Genomic DNA, 18,939 nt, shown 5'->3' with positions numbered 1-18,939 from the left:
ATCTCTGTAACTCTTTCACTTAAATATATGTTTTTTTTTTAAAGTATGCAATAAGAGTGCACACACAAGGAAGAACTGTTTGTTTTCCCAGATGAAGTAAATCCATCCCCAACCCCCGAGTTGACAATGCACTCTTGGTACCAATTTCCTTGGTGATCACTCATGCATTCATCCATCCATATGGCTGTTCATGTCTGCCCAGTGTTGAGGTGTTTTGCACTCTCCTAAATAATAGAACCAGCAATAACTCCTGGATGTTTTTAACTTATGGTACAGGGGAAATGATCATACAGATAATCTCAGGCATATGTAGAAAGACCTTCAGAACATCCCCTTGCAGAGGCCAGTGCTGTGGTGTACCGGAATGAACTGCAACCTGCATATGCACACTAGTTCATGTCCTGGTTGCTCAATTTCCAATCCAGCTCCATGCTAGTGCCTGGTAAAGTAGACAAGCATGGTTCAAGTTCTTGGGCCTCTTGGGCCTCTGTACCCAAGTGGGAAGCTCAGATGAAGCTGTTGGCCTTGGCTTTGGCCAGACCCAGCTCTGCCCATTGTGACCTACTGGGGAGTGAACCAGCAAATGGAAGACACCTCTCTCTCTCTCTCTCTCTCTCTCTCTCTCTCTCTCTCTCTCTCTCTCTTTGTGTGTTTGTGTGTGTGTTTAAAATTGATTTTTTTTAATTTGACATGTAGAGTTACAGATAGAGACAGAGAGAAAGGTCTTCTTTCTATTGGTTCACTCCTCAAATGGCAGCTACGGCTGCTGCTGTGCTGATCCAAAGCCAGGAGCCAGGTGATTTCTCCTGGTCTCCCATACGGGTGCAGGGCCCAACCACTTGGGCCATCCTCCACTGCCCTCCTGGGCCACAGCAGAGAGCTGGACTGGAAAAAGAGCAACCGGGACTAGAACCCAGCTCCCATATGGGATACCAGCACAGCAGGTAAAGGATTAACCAAGTAAGCCAAGGCATCAGCCCCCAAAATTGACTTTTAAATAATAAAGAAGTATTCAAAAAAAAAAAAACAGAAAAGGAAAGTGATCTGAGTTGGGGGATAATAGAATATCCCCAAACAGTTATGTGGGGCCTGGTGCTGTGGGGTAGTGAGTGAAGTTGCCATCTGCAGTGCTGGCATCCTATATGTGTGCTGGTTCTAGTCCTAGCTGCTCCACTTCCAATCCAGCTCTCTACTATGGCCTGGGAAAGCAGAAGAAGATGGCCCAAGTCCTTGGGTCCCTGCATCAGTGAGAGGACCTTGAAGAAGCTCCTGGCTCCTGCTTCAGATCAGCACAGCTGCTGCCATTGCAGCCATTTGGGGCATGAACCAGTGGATGGAAAACCTTCCTCTCTCTCTCTCTCTCTTTCTTCCTCCCTCTCTCCCTCTCTCTCTTTCTCCTCCTCTCTGTAGCTATGATTTTCAAATAAATAACTCTTTAAAAACAAGAGTCATGTGCTTTCTGGAATGGAGGAGAGGAAAAGGACAGTATGTGTGGCCACAGAATGGCCCCCAAAATCTGACAGGAGGGGTTTCCTTCTCAGTGTTTCACGGACCCTTTCCTGTGTTTGTTGACAACTATTGCATACTCTGGCCTGGCAGCTGTCTGGCTCAGGGTCTTCTTTGCAGAATCAACTATATCTCAACCTCATTATCAGGTATGTTTGCATTGTGTCTTCCCATGCAGTTATGGAATAATAGAAATCTTATCAAAAACAAGCTTTACTTGGGAGATAAAGTCCCCAAAGCTACAATTTGTATAAAAAGTGATATTACGGTCTATTAGGAATTGTGAACTCTGCAAAAATCAGATTGTATTTGCAGGAAAAATTTTTTTTTGTTTAAAAAATTAACCAGTAAGTGAAATCTATTTGGAAAAAGCAATCTCATGTAAAATCTAAGACTCTTCTCAGTGCTGCATTGATCTTTCCTTGCAGATTTTCTGTCAGAGGCATTTTTAGCAGTAGAACAAAACCAGATTTTATAGAACTCCCCTCTTCTGCCCGACCCCATCTCCTGCCTGTTGTAGGCCTTTTTCTGATTGGATCTCTTAGCTAGTTTCCATCCATGTTGAGCTTTTAGGCCCTCAGGACATTAAGGCCTTAAAGCTGCTAGGGATAGAAGAAGCCTCAAGAGATTATGGGAAAAGGAGGGGAAGCAGAATCAGGAATCAGCTTCCACACTTGCCTGTGCACTCTACAGTTTCAGAATCAATTCCAGCTCCACTCCTGGTTGTGGAAGAGGCTCTGGGAGTCTGGCTATGAGAACCTGTGAAAACTATTCTATATTCTTTACTTGTCCTTTGGACCTCAATTTCCTGAAAGGCCAGGCTTGGAACTCCAAGTGAGCCCTGAGAGTGCCCTGCAGAACTGGAGATATCTTGTCTTTAACTGTTGATGAATTTACCCTAGAGTCCTAGGTATTGGGCCACTGGCTGCTTCTCTGCCCTTGGCTTGTGCAACAACTTGCTGGTCATGGGGACAGGAAAAGGTGCTTGGGATCCAACAGGAGCATACATGCTAGGCCAAGGAGACTGGCACAATTTGGCAGAAAGAAAAATCCACCAGTGGGTGCCCCTAAGCTAACAGGGCCATGGTCATGAGGTCCAATGCATAGGCATGCTGCAGACCAGTAAGTTCCTTCAAAGGTCTCTGGCAGAGGGTCACTGCCAGGCTTGAGGGTTTGTGGATTGCCTGTTTGCAATTATCACACATCACCAGTCAGGTTTTCTTGGAAGGGGACTGGGCACCTTGCATCCCAGACTGGGGCCTATGTCTGGCTGTGGGACATAGGCTGGGGAAGGATCCAGCCTAGACTCTCCAACTGTCATATGCACACTTCTCCCCAAAGTTTCCAGCCTGTGTTTTCTAGGGAAAAAAGGTTGACAATGCCTAGAAGTTGGGTCCAGGCACAGAGCTGGACACGCTCTGGGCATTCAATGCTGCAGAGTTTTGTGGCCTTCTTTTGGTCTTCCCACATAGGCATTGAGTGCCACATGCCAGGTGGGAGCAAAAAGAAGTGGGTGATTGGGTTTGTTTTTGGGCTTTTATTGCAGGGCACCTCTGGTTCAGAATGAGCAGGATCAGGCTGAGCAGTGTCTTAGGAGCCCAGAGCAAAAGAGGCAGATTGTAGCCTCATCCCCACTGTACTTAAGTCACAGAATCAACAGTGATCCAGGCTGATCCCTGGGCATGGCCTCTACAGGGCTTCCCCCAGCCCCAGTGGCAGTGTCTCCAGCAGCTTGTCCTGGCCACACTTGGGAACCCAGCATGTGTAGGGGCCCTGCTGGAACAGTTGCCTAGCAGTGGTGCTGGACCTCAGAGGCCCCCTCCCAAGCACTGGGGAATGCTGCAGGGACTTAGGGACAGCAGACTCTGGGCAGTGCGGAGGCCCTGAGGGAGGCTGGAGATTGTTGAGGCATGCATCCACAGACACACATAGTCTGGTTGTCCCCAACAACAGCCTGTAGAAATGGAATCTGGCCCCACTGCACTGACCAACCCTAGGAGCTACAGGCGTGGACTGGCAGACACAGACCTCTGCTTTTATGGTGGAAGCACCTGTTGGGCTGTGGGGTCAGTGACAGGCAGTCCCCATATCTGTGCTCTGTACCCCAGGCACTTCAAGGGAGTTTCCAGGAGTGGCCTGGGACTGTAAAGAGGGTATCTGCCACACTGACCCTGAGTGCAGGCTCAGTGCCACCTCCAGAACCCAGGCTCCAGCAATATAGCAGCTCCAGGAAGGAAAGCTGGGGTCTTAGGTTCCCATGCCCATAAGATCAGGTTCCCTGAAGGCAGCAGTGTGGAACAGGCATGTCCAAGCCCTGAGCTGCATGAACTTTTGCTCTCTGCCCCTTATGTCTCCACCCTACCTTTGTCCTCTCCAGGTGCCTTGGATTGTGTCCACAGGTGATGTCACTTGTGTGTTGCTGGCTCCTCTCTGTTGCATTCCTGGGCAGCCTGGGCACCATGACAGGAGTGGGGTAATTATCAATCATGTGGTGGTCAGAGGCTGGGAGCTCGGCTGTGGGCAGAGGAGCTCTGAGGATCTGTTGGCAGCAGCCCCAAGCTGGTGCCCAGGATAGAGTGCAGGTCTTCTGGGCTGTGTGTGCAAGTGGAGAGGACACTGAGGCTTGGGTGGTGGCTGACAGTCATGGCACAGTTGTCTCCCCTACTCCTCCTACCCCCAGGAGGATCTCATTGTATCCTTAGAAGGCAGAACTGGAATAAAGGGATCCTCACACTGTGAGGGGGATGAATAAAAGGTTAGGTGCAGCTTTCCATTTCTAGGAGAATCAGCTGGACAGTGGGCAGGCATCTGTGTGCATGTGAAGTACTTAACACTGTCCCCTGGCTCTAGGTAGTTCTATGTGACATCGCAATGCTGACTTGGTGCACACTTTGCCTGTTCTCCATGTCCTCCAGTGCCTCAGGGATGGCTTGCATAGCGAGTATAGAAATAGAAGACTGGTCACAATTGCTGTTGCTGCATGCTTGAAGTTGACAAAAAAGGCTGCAAGGCTGAAGGCTAGAGGCTGAGAAAAATTCCTGGGGGATTCAATGACCTTGTCTTTCAGCAGGCCAGCACTGTTTTAGTTGGGCTACATTGCTGGGTTCTTATTGGATAACTCAAGGACATGGAGTTTTCAGGGAAGAACCAATGGCTCTGCATGTGCCTCTGTGAGGCTATGCAGAGAGTCTCAGCCTCTCTCTCAGCTGCAATTCCTCCTGTGAGATGTGGTGTGGTAGGAATAGCATTTACCAGTAGTAAGTACTTAGAAACCTCAGAGTGAGACACAACATATCTGCCTGACATCACTCAGCTTAAAGGTAGCACAAGTAGGATTTGAAACTATATGATTCAACTCCAGGGTAATGGAGGCTGCAGAGTGCATAATGCCATATTGGCACCAGCATTTTCTGTGGTCACATATCCATCTGTCTATTCATATCCACATTAACACATGCTCAGCATGGGGTGTTCTCTCAAGTGTATGAATAACAGGCCCACCTGAAGTTCCTGAGTAAAATTTTGAAATAATATTAAGGAGGAAAATGGCCCCCAGTATATTCCTAGTACATCTAGAAACACTTCTAAAAAGTTTCTCATGGAATTCAGATCAAAATGGAACCAGATTTTTACTTTAAAACAAGTTGCTCCAGGCCCAGCACTGTGACATAGTGTGTAAAGCAGTTGCCTGCAGTGCCAGCATCCCATGTGGGCACCGGTTTGAGGCCTACCTGCTCTACTTCTGATCCAGATCTCTCCTATGGTCTGGGGAAGCAGTGGAAGATGCCCCAAGTCCCTGGGCCCTTGTACCCACATGGAAGACCTTTTGAAGAAGCTCCTGGCTCCTGGCATCTGATCAGCAGACCTCCAGCTGTTGCAGCCATCTGGGGAGTGAACCAGTGGATGGATGATTCTCTCTCTCTCTCTCTCTCTCTCTCTCTCTCTCTCTCTCTCTCTCTCTGCCTGCCTCTCTGTAACTCTGCTTTTAAAATAAACAAATAAGTCTTTAAAAAGTTGTTCTACATCAGGCACAATTTTGGACACCCACAGTGAAAATGATCTGAGTGGACCTAGTACCATTTCCATGACAGAATCTCAACATTAATGTGGATATTGATAAAGTCCTACATACACTTACAGGAGGGGGTTTCCTTCACAGTGTGACCACAGACCTTTCACTGTGTTTGTGGAAACCCACTGCACATTGTGGGCTGACAGCTGCTTGGCACAGTGACTTACAGAGTCAGTACAACCAGTCTCTTTCCCAGCTGTCTGCACTGTGTCACTGAATGCAGTTCTCTTAGTAACAGAAATCTCACTGATAGCAGGCTTTTCTTTGGAGCTAAACATAATCTCCAAATCCACATGTGTAAGACCTTGAAAATGATGTATTTTTGGCAGAAAAACTTTGAATTGCACTTTTACCTAGAATACTTCTGTTCAAAAATCCCTTGTAAATAATTTACTTCCTCTTCTTTGTGGACATCTATAAAGCTGAGGATTTTCTTGAACATGAGAGAATGTTTTAAACAAACCTACACACAGCTGCTCCATTTAAACTTTACTGATTTTAAAAGAAATTCCTTTTCCTTTGTTTTTATTCTCAACAGACTTGCTACTTTCTTAATTGTGACAACATTTTCAAACTACATTTTTCATCTTTGTCATCCTCCAATATTAAATTTTTAAATGAAATGCAACTTTCTACCTCTTATATTTCATATTAAACAGTTACTTTAAAGGTTTTCATAACTGATTTTTAACTATTAGAAATTTGGGGGGGGGGGCAGTGCTGTGGCATAACAGGTAAAGCTGCCGCCTGCAGAATCAGCATCCCATCTGGGCACCGGTTTTGAGTCCCAGCTGCTCAATTTCATTTTATTTACTTATTTTTTTTTGACAGGCAGAGTGGACAGTGAGAGACAGAGAGAAAGGTCTTCCTTTTGCCATTGGTTCACCCTCCAATGGCCGCCACTGCTGGCGTGCTGCAGCTGGTGCACCGTGCCGCACTGATCTGAAGGCAGGAGCCAGGTGCTTATCCTGGTCTCCCATGGGGTGCAGGGCCCAAGCACTTAGGCCATCCTCCACTGCACTCCCAGGCCACAGCAGAGAGCTGGCCTGGAAGAGGGGCAACCGGGACAGAATCCAGCGCCCCAACCAACCGGGACTAGGACCCGGTGTGCCAGCACTACAGGTGGAGGATTAGCCTATTGAGTTGCAGTGCCAGCCCCAGCTGCTCAATTCCTGATCCAGCTCTCTGCTGTGGCCTGGGAAAGCAATAGAAGATGGTCCGGCCGGCACCTTTGCTTAACAGGCTAATCCTCTGCTTTGTGGCACCAGCACACCAGGTTCTAGTCCCGGTTGGGGCGTCGGATTCTATCCTGGTTGCCCCTCTTCCAGGCCAGCTCTCAGCTATTGCCCAGGAAGGCAGTGGAGGATGGCCCAAGTGCTTGGGCCCTGTACCCGCATGGAAGACCGGCAAAAGCACCTGGTTCCTGGCTTCAGATCAGCGAGATGCGCCAGCCACAGTGGCCATTGGAGGGTGAACCAATGGCAAAAAGGAAGACTTTTCTCTCTGTCTCTCTCTCTCACTATCCACTCTGCCTGTCAAAAAAAAAAAAAAAAAAAAAAAAAAAAGATGGTCCAAGTCCTTCAGCCCCTGCGCACTTGTAGGAGACCTGTAAGAAGCTCCTGGCTCCTGGCTTCAGATTGGCACAGCTCAAGATGTTGCAGCCATCTGAGGATGGAACCAGCAGATGGAAGGTCTCTCTCTCTCTCTTTCTTTCTCTCTCTACCCCTCCCTCCCTCCCTCTCTCTGTAACTCTGAACTCATCAAATAAAAAATAGTAAATCTTTAAAAACATTCTTTCAGTAAATCCAATATCCATGTTATATCAGTGCACAGCTCACTTGATTTGTGCATTTTTGAAGAGGGGGACTGCAGTGAGAAGATGGCCCTGTGTTCATGGATGTGGAGGTTTATTTTTATCAAAATATTAGTACATTATGTTTATTGGCTTTACCAAAACCACAAGGTTTTCAAATTTCAGAGTTACATATGCTCTTCTACTGTTGTGATGATGTTTGTAATTTATTTTTAAAAAGTCTTGTCTTGGGGCCAGCGCTGTGGTGCAGCAGGTTAATGCTCTGGCCTGAAGCACCGGCATCCCACATGGGTGCTGGTTCAAGTCCTGGCTGTTCCACTTCTGATACAGCTCTCTGCTATGGCTTGGGAAAGCAGTAGCAAATGGCTCAAGTCCTTGGGCCCCTGCACCTGTGTAGGAGACCAGGAAGAAGCTCCTGGCTCCTGGCTCCTGGCTCCTGGCTTTGGATTGGCACAGTTCCAGCTGTTGCGGACATCTGGGGGGTGAACCAGCAGATGGAACACCTCTCTCTTTGCCTCTCCTCTCTCTGTGTAATTCTGACTTTCAAATAAATAAATAAATCTTTAAAAAATGTCTTATCTTTCTAAATATGAAAAGTATTGATTTTCACAAATTAATCATTTATTCAAAATTGGAAAGAAATGAATGAAAGAACAGAAACCCAGAAACAATCAAATATAGGTAAGAATTTAGAATTTAATTTTCCAGGGGCTGGCACTGTGGCACAATGGGTAAGCCTGTCACCTGCAGTGCTGGCATCCCATGTGGATAGGCCGGTTCTTGGGCCATTGTACCCCATGGGAGACCCAAAAGAAGTGCTTGGCTCCTGTGTTCAGATTGGTGCAGCTTGGCTGTTGGTGGCCAACTGGGGAGTGAACCAGCAGATGGAAGACCTCTTTCTCTATGTATATATGCCTCTCCTTCTCTGTATAACTCTGACCTTCAAATAAATAAATAAATCTTTAAAAATTTAATTTTCCAAATAGTTTCATATAGTTTCCAATAGTTCCATGTTGTTGCCCTGTTAACTTGGAGAAATTAGCTTTAGGTTTTATGACCCTATAACTTTTGTGATTTTGTGACTATTTTAAAATTTGCATTATTTGAAAGAAGTTAAACATCTTTTCATTTGATTATTGTTTTTACATCCTACTGGACTGTAGTCTTTTAACATTTTATCTGTTGATCTCTTTAATTATTAACATAATTAAACCTTGGACAATAATGTAAATTACAATATTACCTCAAAACATAATGAAATATTGAGTTAATAATAAAGAAAAAACAAAAGTAAACTTTTGATGGAATAAAAATTCTTTTTTTTTTGACAGAGTGGACAGTGAGAAAGAGAGAGAGAGAGAGAGAAAGGTCTTTCTTTACCATTGGTTCACCCTCCAATGGCTGCTACAGCTGGTGCACTGCAGCCAGTGCACCACACTGATCCAAAGCCAGGAGCCAGGTGCTTCCTCCTGGTCTTCCATGTGGGTGCTGGGCCCAAGAACTTGGGCCATCCTCCACTGCACTCTCAGGCCACAACAGAGAGCCAGACTGGAAGAGGAGCTACCGGGACAGAATCTGGTGAACCGATTGGGACTAGAACCCAGGGTGCCGGCACTGCAGGTGGAGGATTGGCCTATTGAGCCAGGGCATGGGCCGAAAATTCTTAATTTTAAATATATAAAACCCAAAAGTCTGAAAAGAAAACCAAGTCATAAATGACATTTTTATGTCAACAAGGACCTCTAACTAAAGTATTCTGAAGTTTCATTTCTCAAAATAAAAATTCAATCCCCTAAAGTTGAAGTTGCAGCAGATTAAGCTACTGATTGAGATGCTGACATTCCCTATGAGCTCTGGTTTGAATCCTGGCTGCTCCACTTTTGATCCAGCTCTCTGCTAATCCATCTAGGAAAGGAGCAGAAGATGGTCCAAGTGCTTGGGCCTCTGCCATCCATGTGGGAGACCAAATGCAGTTCTTGGATTCTGGGTTCGGCTCAGGCCATTGGGGCCAACAAAGGAATGAAACAGCAAATGGAAGATTGTGTGTGTGTGTGTGTGTGTGTATGTTGCCTGCTCCAATGTCTTCCCATTCCTGACTGGTGGTCTTACAAGTAATCCTAGGAAACACCCCATCAAAAAACTCTGCCCCACTCTGGCTGAAGAGCCCCTTTTCATGAGGCAATCAGCTGTGGGTCATGACTGCTGTGTGGGCATTGAGCACATACTTGACTGAGGGTAGAGGGGTCTACCTATGAACTCTCTCTGAGACTGGAGGGAGTGGTGGTCTTTCTCCTCCACTCCACCCCAAAAGAGAGGAGCTTCCTTCCTGGGCAAAGGCAGCTTTGGGATCCTGTGGGCTCTTCCTCAGGAAGAGCAAGTATGAGTGGCCTTTCAGTGTGTGAGGCAACACCACGGTGGCCAGTTCACCTTGTCCTTCATGGCCATGATTGCCTGGCTATCAGGAACCTAGCAGGGATGCAGCTGGGGCAACTTGTGGAGACTCCACCATCAGCAGTGACCCAGTGTCCTTTGAAGGACCTCTGCATAGGTAGGCATAGAAGGGTGCTGGCTCAACCCATCATGACATCGCAATCATCCATGACACCTCTCTAATCTTCAGTCTCCTCTTCTGGCTCACAAAGGACAAACCTTGCCCTAAGAATGGATGGGACAACAGGAGGTGGGAGCTCAGTGAGGACAGTGTGGAGAGTGGCACCTGAAACCTCAACCCACGACTCCTATGGAAAGCCATTCATCTTCACTTTGTAGTGCCTTCCAGGAAATCCAGGAATGCTGAACTGCTTCCTACAGGCCCAGAGGACCCTTGCTCCAGTTTGGACTGTGACTCAGGACCTGCCTTGTACCTATCCATGGGACCAACAGAATCAAGCTGGACAGCTAGCCCTGTACCTTGTTGTAGGCTACCAGAAAGATACCAGGCCCAGCGAGCTGCCTGTGCAGGTAAGCAGGATTCCCTGGGTGGGTGAAGTGCCAGATCCCAGAGGGCTGCTGCACAGTATCAGAGCTGCAAGTGAGCCTTGCTGTGTTCAGTCCCTGCACCATCTGCTTCCCACTGCTCAGTGCTGTCCCAGTGCCATCTAGCACAGCTGGGGACACCAGGATCCCTACCTGCCAGCTGAACACCAAGTTGTCCACTCCTTTGAGCTCACTGGAAGGTTTCCATGGGAGCCACAGGAGGTGTGGGGTTGGGGCAACCACCAGAAGCCAGCATCCTCAAGTAAGTTTCTAGTAGCCAGGATCTGGGCCCAGAAGAAGCCTAGTAAGAAGTCTGGGCTGAGGCTGAGGGTGTCAACAGTCCCTTAATTTCTGAGGATGGGATCTTTCCCATCAGCAGGGCACCTCAGCCCTGGATTTTCTGAGTGAATCAGGGAAAAAGGGAGGATGCAGTTGTGGTATGGACAGCAGAAGGAAATAAGAAATTTCCAACTGTGATTGGAGCCAAAGGAGGCCCAGATGGGCAAGAAGGGGCCCTTGAGGGTTTCCAAGCCAGACTGTAGAGCCAGTGGGCACTAAGATGGCCTGTTGCTGCAAGCAGGAGTCCAGGGACCCCAAGGGACTCCATAATCTGGGGGCTCTGAGTGGCAGGGAACCCTCTGCTTGGCCATGGGTACCCCTGGGACGCAGAGCTGAGTGGAGGTGCCATGATTGGGCACTTGACTGTTATGGCTAACATTAAGAGTTATGATTTTGTCTAGACAGGTCAGTCAACTGAGCCCCCAGAGCTGGGGCATTTTGCAGGGGTGGGAAGGGAATTGACTGGGAAGTGTGAGCAGGCCCTGGAAACAGGTGAGTGAGGGTTAGGACAAGGAGAGCTTGTGCAGGAATGGAGATGGGAGCATTGCATGTAAGCAGCAGGACTTGGAAAAGCCTGTGCCATTTGGACAGAATGTTGGGGTAGCAGGGCCGGCAAAACAGAGTTGGGGAAGCAAAGGAGGACTCAATCTTAGAGCCTGATTCCAGTCTGGGATGGTGGGTGGAGTCTCCTGGGCTTCCCGCCTCCATGGATTGGGCAGACCTGTCTCCCAACAGAAAGATGGCACCCTCAGACCAGTGGATTTGACATTCACTTGCTACCTAGAGAGGGGTATTGGTGAGAATTCAGCAGGTTCAAACTCAGGTTTAGGGGTTCATGCAGCTTAGTGGAAGCACCTCCTTTACATTTCCTTCTAGCTGGTGGTGATAAAGAGATCTAGGTGCCTCAAGTGGTCCTATGTCACCCCCTGGGGGTTTTGCTCCAGTGGAACTTGCTCTGCTCTTGTACTGGTTCAAATGTGCGATGATCCTCAGGCACCAGACATGGAAACATGGAGGAGAAACCTGTGGATGGGAGTTGGGCTGCCCGACCCACAGGCTGACTGGGTCTCTTCTGGTCTTCCCTAAGTTCCAAGCTCACCAACCCAGAATGGTGCCTTCCAGGCAACTAGATGTGCTCAGCACTTATCCTTCCCATGCCATCCCCATGGGCTTAGTGCTCCACATGCCATTGCTCTCCCTCCCACACAGAGCCTTCTCCCCTTTAGCATGGGGGCCATGCAGGTCCTGGTGCCAATCACATGTTGCTGATCTCTGACAGGCACACCAGGTGTCTGACCTCACTGGTGATCATGGGCAGCGTGGCCATTGTGGAGGTGCACTTAGTAGAGCAGAACCAGGGATCTTTAAGATTGGAGAGTGCTGCTAATGCTGGTGGGTGACTTGGGCTACCCTCTAGTGCTGCACTATATGACTGCGTGGGTGGGTTCTGAGGTATGTACTGCCAAGCACCTACACCACGATTCTCTGGGTCCTGTACATCTTAATATTGGAAATGATGATCTGCTTCATCTGCCATAATTACAAGATAGCATGGAGCAGGGCGGTGAAGTTCACTCATTGGTGTGCAATGATGCTGCTGCTGCCGGTGTGCATCCTCAGCCTCTTTCTGCTGCTTGCAGTGTGAGGTACCAGTTTAAAGGGAGGGAAACTGACTGCTAAACCACACTCTTCTTAGAGCACCAGGGAAATAGCATGTCCCTTTATAATGAATTGACATAGATGAAATGAGAAAATACTGGGGACTATAATGGAAAACAAAATAAAACTATGCTCATTATTATTATTTTGTAATCATTCATCAAGTTTATATTGTGAAATATAACTGGTATCAGCTCTAAATTCTTACATATTCTTTGGTATTTCTGGATTTCCTATCAGGTCCCATTCACATGTCTTTTCAACTGTCAGTGATGATTATTTTGTGAAAATTAGCATCACACTTTCATATCTTCAAAGCAAGTCTTTAAAGCATTCCCAACAAGTATTATCAAAGAGTAAATGAAAGCATGGTAACTCAAAAATTTTTAAGCCTTGCCATCATTATTTTACTTATGTAAAATGAATAGACATATACAGAGCTCACATTGTGAGAATAGATAATTGCTTATTAACACAGAACCACCTTCGCTGTCCACACTCCCATCTAAGGCCTCTCATTAGAGAATGTGTATACATAAATGTTCACTGATATGAAATAGATGCTAGATTTTACCAAAAGAATTATTGGCGAGAAGTTGATATATGATAGAAATTATTTATCTCGGGATGCATTTTTCTGTAGTGTGTACAGTATATGCAGTAGAATGTGTACATTAAAATAAGCCACTCCACAGATGTAATTGTGTTAGTTAAATCACTTACCCTTGTCAGGAAGGTGTTCTGTAAGGGGATCACAGGTAGCTCAGAAACCAGCTGAGGTTTTGTTTTTGTTTCAGCTGCTCAGAGAGGCAGCCTAGGCGCTGTTATCCACCTCAGGTGCTGAGAAGCCTATGGGGTTGGGAGCCCAGGGTTCCGGGTTACAGGACGGGCTGGCCACAGTTGCTACTGAGCTCACACTTCTCCCCATCCACCAAGGTTTGCAAGGGGTTCTGCTCTCTATAGTTCCCGCCACTTCTGAGCATCAGGAGCGGCTGCTCTCAAGCATCTTCACCCTCATTGGCAACTTTGCGCAGCTTGCCAAGGGCCTTTGGTGAGAAGCAGCACCAAGAACCTGATTTAATCTCATTTGCTATTCTCAACAGCCGATGGAGGACATCAACATCCATAGAGACTCGCCCTTCTTACACGGGAAGGTAAGACTTTCAGGTCCTAGACTACTGCTATTTTTCTCAGCCAGAGAAACCTAAGGTTAGCCCTGTAGATGAGCCACCTGTCTCGCCTCGACCTCAACAGAAAAGCTCAGCGCTTCCTCAATCTTGGCTCACAATGACTGTTGCCAAGCAATGCCAGTAAACACATGCCCAACCCCTGCCTCTAGGAGCCAGGCGCTGCGCATGCGCATGGAATTCCAGTCCAAGAATTATTAGCACTGATTTGCAGGGCCATCAGCCTCTGTTGCATTGTTTGGTTTTCAAATGTGGGTGGTTTCTGGCTGACTGTTGGAAACTGTTTTGTGAAAGAAAGATTGTTATGTGGAACTTCAAAAGGCTGAAGGTTTTGTTCAGAGTAAACTCACCAAAAATCTCTGTAAATTGCCTTAACCCTCAGTTCCACATCCATCCATGGGATGGCATGGGAAGGATTCTAGCCATTTTCCACGGGAATTCACAAAAACATTGTGTTTTCATTTTTAGTAACTGTTGCCCTGTGTATCATTGATGGCATTCTTAGGAGGAGAAATCAGAGCACATTGTCCAGGAGACAATAAAATTTGTTTCTGCAAGCCACCTACTCCTCTCATTTGGCCCAGCTGGTCTTAACACTTTCTTTTTTTTTTTTTTTTGTAATTTTCTCCAAGTGAAACTTTATTAATCCATGGGTTTTTTGAAGTGTGATATAATATGTATGAATTTCTTAAAATGATGTTTCATTTTCCTAAACAGTTCATATTTTTGCATTAGGGCTTGAATGAAAAATGATCAAATCCACTAGCTGGAAAGGATGGAATTCTATGTGGAAGTTAAGTAATTTTTTATTGTTTTTTTGCCATTTCCTACTTTCTTGAGCCAGTGGCATCTTTCTGGTAATTCATAAACATTTTCTCTGCATGATGACAGGGAAGTGCGAACTGGGTGAGGAGGACAGATCTGGGAGTGGGAGCCTGAAATTGATTGATATCAATTTGGTCAACAGCCAACAACCTTTTAGACTTAAAGGGAAAGGAACTTGCTAAGGCTGAAATCTGCAGAAATTTCCACTTTAACCCAAGAGAAATGCCCCATGGTTGTTCCCATGTTGATCAGTGACCAGGCACCTCAGACATTCAAACAAGCCCATGCACCCCAGCAGCTAGCCCAGCCATCTTCCTCTAGGGCATGAGCACATAGTGTCCTAGCTAGCAGTGTGACATACTGTGTACTCATTTCCCCTCTTGCACTGATGAGATGGCACCAGGAAGGATCCCAGCAGCCATTAACATCTTCTACTTCCCTGCAGTAAGGCTCTTTGGTGACTGGACCTTGCTCCTACAAATTTCCACCACTTATGCTAAGTTAAAGTGTGTTCAAGAAGAGTTGACTCTGGGCTTTTGGCAGTGCTGGCTTCCTAGACAGTGACATGCTGAGAGCTTACAAATGAGGTGTGTGTTCTTGACCAGGTCTGAGTTGTTTTGCTCATGTACTCCTCACTCTTCCAATACATCGCACAGGGAACACATGTCTTGAGTCCAACATGACCACTGCCTAACAGAGGGTTATCCAACAATCAGGAGTTTCCTCTGCATCAGTTGGCCTAGTCCAATGGGCACAAGAATAACCCATAGCCTAGGAATTATGTTTATAAGCTGACTGTCCAAAAGCACAGTCCTTGCACAACTTGCTTTATCCATCTAAGATTTCTCATCTTCAAAATGGACATAATAGCAGAACTTGCTTATTAGGGTTTTGTTGATTTACTGTAACAATGCATAGCACTGATTTATTTATTTGAGTGGCAAAGTTACCCAAGAGAAAAAGGGAGAGATAGAGAGAGAATTCTTCCATCCACTGTCTCACTCCCAAAGTAGCTGCAATGTCTAGGGCTGGGCCAAGCCGAAGCCAGGATCCAGGAGCTTCTTCTGTGTCTCCTATGTTGGTGCATGGGCCCAACCACTTGTGACATCTTCTGCTGCTTTGTCAAGCACATTAACAGGGGCTTGGATGGGAATTGGGGTAACTGGGACTCAAACTGGTACTAATATGGGATGCTGGTTTTGCAGGCAGTGGCCCCATGTGGTCATCTAACCCAGCTCTGTGTCTATTTTTCCTTTGCACCCTGCTAAACAAATGAAGCAGCAGGGGAGGGGGCATCTGATATTTGAGTACAGACCCTGCCACTTTCTTTCTGATTGTGTGACTTTAGGAACATCATTGGCTTCCCTGTTCCTCAGGTTTTTCATGGGCAAATCAGGGCCAATGAGGATGAGCCTGGGGACACAAGAGTTAGAAGCCCAAGATGTGTTGTCTACAGACTAAACCTTCAAGAAATGAAAGCTGCATTCTGTCCAATGATCAGTCCAGCATTGGTGACATATACTGGATGGAGAGGGCAAAAGGTGAGAGGACTCTACAGTCAGATGCAGAGTCAGGGAGCCCTTCAGATAGAGATGGAGATTTGTACACAAGGCTTAAGCTGGCATGGCATGGGTGATATGGGATGGGGAGCAAGAATTGGGAAGCTAAAATGGTCATCTAGGGCTAAGTATAGGCTTGGAGGCTGAATGCCCAGTAACAGTACTTAGGAGGATCCTCCTGAGCCCTAGCTCTGCTCTTCCCTGGCCCTTCAGTTTCGGTTCAGTCACAGTGTGTCCTACTCTATGACATGCTTGCACTTTTTATTGCTGCCTGGGACCAAGGGTGTGGAACAGTGCATTGCAGGGGATGCTTGTGAGTTTATAGCTCCAAGAAGCTCAATTTTTGCCCATTTTCCTCTCACACTCAGGTGGGAGGCCGCTCTTTACGGGGACTCTCTGAGGCAAGTAAAGATAAGGCACATTTAGGGCTGAAATGCAGTAACATGAATGACTTGGCATTCAGGGAGAGAAGCATGTGTTTTTCTGTTTCTGGCTTATTTCACTTAACAGTTCTATTCATTTGCTGCAAATAAGATTTCATTCTTTTTAGGGTGGAATTGTAGGAGCTTTTTTGGGGAAGTGCTTAGGTTTTATATGTAAAAATCATATAATCTGAAAAACATGGATATTTTGAGCTTCTATTGTCCATTTTTGATGACTTTCATCTCTGTCTCTTCTCTAAGTGCTCTTGCTAACACTTCAAATAATATATTGAATAAGAGAGGTGAAATAGAGCATCTTTGTTCTATAAAGTATATTTTCTTCTATAGCTTATTTATTGAAAGTTTTTATCATGGAGGTTTCTGATTCTTAACTAATGCTTTTTATACATCTATTGAGATAATCATATGGCTTTTTTGTTCTTCATCCTATTTGGTGTGATCTATTACATTTGTTGATTTGTGAATGTTGAGATATCATTGCATCCCTGGAATGAATATCACCAGTATATGTTGTATTATCTTTTGATGTAGTGTTGGTTTTACCTTGCTAATATTTTTGAGAATTTTTTCACCTGTGGTCATCAGGAATATCAATCTGTAGTTTTCTATTTGTGTTGTAACCTTCTTTTATTTTTGTATCATAGTAACACTGATGTTATAAAAATAGTTTGGCAGAGTTGTATTTTTTTCAATATTTTGGATGGTTCCCAGGGAGAGCATTTCCCTTGGGTCTTATGTTGTGGTCTGGTCTCAGGGCAGAGCTGTTCACCTTCCATTGGAAGCAGGTGTGGTTTATTATTGGTTCTTCCTTTCATTCTGTGACCACAGCACACTTCTGCTTCTTTTTTTCCTCTTCCACATCCTAGCTAGGCCCTTGGGCTTTTGCCAGGGTAACAGTAATGGTACACTTTTAGAGGGCCTCTGAGTTCCCCTGGTCATGCTGGGAACTGCATGTTGCTAGTTCAACAGCCTATTTTCTGGAACCCTGCTAACCCAGGCTTGTCTGTGCAGGGAATGAAAAATGGAACAGCTTCAGTGTCTGGGATTGGATATGGGATTAATTGCCCCAACCCTCATGCCCAAACTCGGTAAAAGGATTTATGATTTAATACCCAAATATTTGCATTAGCAATTAGTAAAGAGGGACAGCAGTGGCCAAGGGTTTGTCTTTTGGAGGAGAATCCTAACTGTGGGGTTTGCCAACCCTAGTGGGTGCCTGTGCTTTATCAAGACTTCCCCCCAACCACCATTCCAGTGTCTACCCCTGTCCTGCAGCCAAGCTGAGGCTACATAGAGAACACATGCATCAGTGTGATGGAGTCCATTACTCAGAGAGCAAACCAAATTGATACAATCCTAATGGTCCTTGGCTAATCTATTAGGATGTGGTAGCTATTTTAAGATAATTCACATCTGGTTCAATTTATATTACTTTTAATGTCAGACTAAACAGCTTAAACTGGATAGTCTGGTGTTCCTTCAAGCCTATGCCACCTCTCAGTGTGGGAGTGAGTCTGTTTGAACTAGATTAGTTTCATGCATTTTCAGTTTCCCTCTCCCATGGAAATTCAGTCCTGCAAGTGAGCTGTGGTGAGCACAGTTGAGGCCCCAGTGTCTTGGCTGTCATGCCTGATATACAGCATCTGTCTTATGGATAGTGACTCAAGGGAAGATATATCAAATCTCTTGGCAACACTCACTAAGAATATAGCCTTTCTCAGTTGGAACTGGACAGGTTGATAAATGAATGACCTGAGATACAGCAAGACTTGTCTGGGAGGTGGAGGAAAGGGAGCCAGAGTGCAGCTTCCGTGAGATGAGCCTGAGCTGGGAGGAGGTAAAGTTGTAGCCCACATGCCTCAGGCTCTCGCTGTTCACTTTTTTGTAGGTTTTCTTAAAAGCGTGTTTCTTCATGTGTTATATGCTTTTAGAACAGTTGGCAGAGACTTAACTGTCTGATTTTTAAGGTGTTTTTACTGCCAGATATTCTGTTTCACTGGAGCGTGATCCAGGGGCTGCTAGTGATGTCATCCCAGAGGTGGAGACTGCAGTTGTTCATTCAGTGTGCAGCTGTCTGTACATCATGACCTGACCTCCCAGGTGGTAAGTTTCAAGTGGTGCAGTACAGTGCCATTGCATGTATTATTTTATGAACCCAGAATAGGAACATTTTGGTTTTCAAATGAGCTAGTTCTATCTAAGCTCTTTATCTATCTCTCTATCCATCCACCCATCCATCTGACTATGCTATATCTATCCATCCATCTTCCTATGTACCTACCTATCTATCCTCTATCTGTCATTGTTCAGAAATGCAAATTTCTTGTCTAGCTTGCTTTTGGTTTTATGGTTTGGAGAAAGACCTGACTTGTGCAATTCCTGCTTTTTGGAATTTAAGAAAAGTTACATATTCACCTGCAAAGGTGTGGTAAGTGTTTGCAATCTTACACTAATATCTAGAGAAAAAAGGCATTCTCTGTATTGGGGGCACATGATCCAGCTGCACCTGTTATTTTCTTCTCTTTCATTATTTCCATCCTTTAGGTCTATGAGAGACAAT

Source organism: Lepus europaeus, chromosome Y, assembly GCF_033115175.1.
Source record: "Lepus europaeus isolate LE1 chromosome Y, mLepTim1.pri, whole genome shotgun sequence".
NCBI lineage: Eukaryota > Metazoa > Chordata > Mammalia > Lagomorpha > Leporidae > Lepus > Lepus europaeus.
Note: the sequence above shows the minus strand (reverse complement) of the source record.